General features: G+C 42.6%; 1 non-coding gene across 1 annotated transcript; it reads left to right on the top strand.

Annotated features, from left to right (window-relative positions):
• The first annotated feature begins 3,663 nt into the window (after positions 1-3,663).
• On the top strand, positions 3,664-3,782 carry LOC117518009. The gene has a single exon (XR_004562885.1). It is a non-coding gene; the product is annotated as a 5S ribosomal RNA (ribosomal RNA).
• The last annotated feature ends 430 nt before the right edge of the window (positions 3,783-4,212 follow it).

Genomic DNA, 4,212 nt, shown 5'->3' with positions numbered 1-4,212 from the left:
TGAACCAGAATGTGCAATGTTCAAAGTTTCCATTGCTGAAGCTGCAGCGGGGAGCTGTGGCCTGAAGGTCTTAGGTGCCTCAAGAGGCAGCAACCCTCGAACACTGTGGTGGACACCAGTGGTCAGAGAAGCCGTCCGACTGAAGAAGGAGACCAGATGTGGTCAAACATCTGGAGGTCAGAGGGGAAATGGTGTCAATCTGAAGGTCATCAGAAAAACTTGGATGTGTAAATATGTTTTTCTCTGAAAAGTTGTCTGGTTTCATTTGACACACAAGAAACACGTTCGTGTAATAAGCATTTGTTCTTTACCCTTTACAATCATGACTATCATCAGAGCCTGGTTTCATGAAGCGGTCTAATCCTGTTTAGTGGACTAAACTCACTTTGTGCAACAACTAATGTCAAAAGACGAGTTGACTAAGTACTTAATCTGCTAAAGTTTTGTGTTACCCGACTGAAGTTTTTAGCCTGGTACAGAGGAGGCTAATTTTATTTTAGTTGACAAAACTTAAGCATCTTACCTAAAAAAAAAAGCAGCTATCATGTACCAGCTGATGGAGGAGGAAGGAACGGTAAATGGACTGCATCAGAAGCTCAAAGCGCTTTACAAGTATGACTCACATTCACCCATTCACAGTCACACCCTGATGTCAGGGTGCTGCCATGCACGGTGCTCACTACACACCGGGAGCAACTAGGGGATTAAGGACCTTGCTCAAGGGCCCTTAGTGATTTTCTGGTCTGGCTCGGGTTTGAACCAAGGATCCTCTGGTCTGAAGCCCAACGCTTAACCACCAGATCATCACCTCCCAGGAAGGTGATGGTATTTGTGATTGTATTTTATTGACCTCAAAATTAATGTATATTTGACATTATTTTTCATGTTTGTTTCTTTAGTGTTTTATAAAAATTGGCCCAGTGTGTGTTATTACAGTGTTGATGGTATTGTTTCTGTACTGTGGTGCACTATCACACCGGGGATGACTGTGATGCTGGTGTACCGCCCACCCTGAGTTTCAGCCAAAAACTTTCCTCCGACTGAACTAACTTCCCAGGTTTTGCAGTGATATTTCCTCATGTCATGTCAGTGTGGAACAGACTTGTTGTTCTGGGACAAGATGTCCATAGATGGAGGGGTATGGATGGGGGGGGGGGGGGGGGGCATCATGTTCTGCAGCATCAACATGTGGTCCAACATCTGCTGGAGGTCAGAGGGCAACTGGTCGTTGTTGTCAATCTGCAGGTCAGAAGAATCAGATCAGAAGAAACATAGATGTGTAAATATGGTTGTGTTTCTCCAAAAAGCTGACTGGTTTCATTTCAATCAATCAATCAATTTTTTTTATATAGCGCCAAATCACAACAAACAGTTGCCCCAAGGCGCTTTATATTGTAAGGCAAAGCCATACAATAATTATGTAAAACCCCAACGGTCAAAACGACCCCCTGTGAGCAAGCACTTGGCTACAGTGGGAAGGAAAAACTCCCTTTTAACAGGAAGAAACCTCCAGCAGAACCAGGCTCAGGGAGGGGCAGTCTTCTGCTGGGACTGGTTGGGGCTGAGGGAGAGAACCAGGAAAAAGACATGCTGTGGAGGGGAGCAGAGATCGATCACTAATGATTAAATGCAGAGTGGTGCATACAGAGCAAAAAGAGAAAGAAACAATGCATCATGGGAACCCCCCAGCAGTCTACGTCTATAGCAGCATAACTAAGGGATGGTTCAGGGTCACCTGATCCAGCCCTAACTATAAGCTTTAGCAAAAAGGAAAGTTTTAAGCCTAATCTTAAAAGTAGAGAGGGTGTCTGTCTCCCTGATCTGAATTGGGAGCTGGTTCCACAGGAGAGGAGCCTGAAAGCTGAAGGCTCTGCCTCCCATTCTACTCTTACAAACCCTAGGAACTACAAGTAAGCCTGCAGTCTGAGAGCGAAGCGCTCTATTGGGGTGATATGGTACTACGAGGTCCCTAAGATAAGATGGGACCTGATTATTCAAAACCTTATAAGTAAGAAGAAGAATTTTAAATTCTATTCTAGAATTAACAGGAAGCCAATGAAGAGAGGCCAATATGGGTGAGATATGCTCTCTCCTTCTAGTCCCCGTCAGTACTCTAGCTGCAGCATTTTGAATTAACTGAAGGCTTTTTAGGGAACTTTTAGGACAACCTGATAATAATGAATTACAATAGTCCAGCCTAGAGGAAATAAATGCATGAATTAGTTTTTCAGCATCACTCTGAGACAAGACCTTTCTGATTTTAGAGATACTGCGTAAATGCAAAAAAGCAGTCCTACATATTTGTTTAATATGCGCTTTGAATGACATATCCTGATCAAAAATGACTCCAAGATTTCTCACAGTATTACTAGAGGTCAGGGTAATGCCATCCAGAGTAAGGATCTGGTTAGACACCATGTTTCTAAGATTTGTGGGGCCAAGTACAATAACTTCAGTTTTATCTGAGTTTAAAAGCAGGAAATTAGAGGTCATCCATGTCTTTATGTCTGTAAGACAATCCTGCAGTTTAGCTAATTGGTGTGTGTCCTCTGGCTTCATGGATAGATAAAGCTGGGTATCATCTGCGTAACAATGAAAATTTAAGCAATACCGTCTAATAATACTGCCTAAGGGAAGCATGTATAAAGTGAATAAAATTGGTCCTAGCACAGAACCTTGTGGAACTCCATAATTAACTTTAGTCTGTGAAGAAGACACACAAGAAACACAAGTTATTGTAAGATGCATTTGTTCTTTACGCTTTACAATCAGGACTATCATCAGGTGACTTGGTGTCTTGTTTTAGAGTTTTATGAAAGCAGTCGGACCCAGAGTCGTACCATCACAACTCACCCACCAACTTTAGCAGCCCTGCTTCGATTTTGGGGGTTCTGATGTGCAGACATACAACCCCCCCCCCCCCCCCCCCCCCCCCATCACAGGTTATTTCTGGTTTTCATTTCCAGCTGGATGGACTAAAGGTTTGCACGTGTATAAATGTAGTCACTTTGCTGATTGCTTTGCTGAATACTCATTCTTAAAAGTCACCAAGTTAGCTTACTAGTTACCTTATCAGTTACATTACTTATTCGTTACAGCTGCTAATAAAGTAACTGCATAAAGCTGCTAATGAAGTAACTGTATAAAGTAATGAAAAAAGTAACTGTGGCAAGTTCACATTTAGAAAAAAAAACATTTTTTTTGAAGGAAACGTGGACTAATATGATTTATAATCACTGCAGCTAAACAGGGTGTGAGGACAATCACTGAGAAGAAGCACATGACGGAACTCTAATGTTTATTTACATGATAATGTTCTCTGAAAGTTTAATTCTGCTTAAAAACACCAGAGCCTGGACACAGTGAGTGTGACCTTTTTTTTAAGTCTGTCCCTTTAATTATGGATCACCAGCATTAAAATGACATCATAATGCGTGCTGGTTGCTAGGAAACAAAGTGTGATTATATACAGTAGCATGCAAATGACATCACAAAGCATGGTGGTTGCTAGGGAACAAAGTGTGAATTTGTACACATCACAAAGCAGTTTTCATCAACTTAAGTGAACATGTGTCAGTCCACGTTTGTCCGTCAACAACAGGAGCAGAAGATCCGAACCCCAAACCTTGAAATCACAAACTACTGTATTTCTAATTACAAGTTACTTACGGCCATACCACTCTGAAAACGCCCGATCTCGTCTGATCTCGGAAGCTAAGCAGAGTCGGGCCTGGTTAGTACTTGGATGGGAGACCGCCTGGGAATACCAGGTGCTGTAATTCCCTAAAAAGCCTTCAGTTGGTTCAGAATGCTGCAGCTAGAGTACTGATGGGGACTAGCAGGAGAGAGCGTATCTCACCCGTGTTGGCCTCCCTTCATTGGCTTCCTGTTAATGCTAGAATAGAATTTAAAATTCTTCTTCTTACTTATAAGGTTTTGAATAATCAGGTCCCATCTTATCTTAGGGACCTCGTAGTACCATATTACCCCATTAGAGCGCTTCGCTCTCAGACTGCGGGCTTACTTGTAGTTCCTAGGGTTTGTAAGAGTAGAATGGGAGGCAGAGCCTTCAGCTTTCAGGCTCCTCTCCTGTGGAACCAGCTCCCAATTCAGATCAGGGAGACAGATACCCTCTCTACTTTTAAGATTAGGCTTAAAACTTTCCTTTTCGCTAAGGCTTATAGTTAGGGCTGGATCGGGTGACCCTGGACC

Source organism: Thalassophryne amazonica, chromosome 9, assembly GCF_902500255.1.
Source record: "Thalassophryne amazonica chromosome 9, fThaAma1.1, whole genome shotgun sequence".
Taxonomy (NCBI): Eukaryota; Metazoa; Chordata; class Actinopteri; order Batrachoidiformes; family Batrachoididae; genus Thalassophryne; species Thalassophryne amazonica.
Note: the sequence above shows the minus strand (reverse complement) of the source record. Positions and strands in the feature narration are given on the sequence as shown.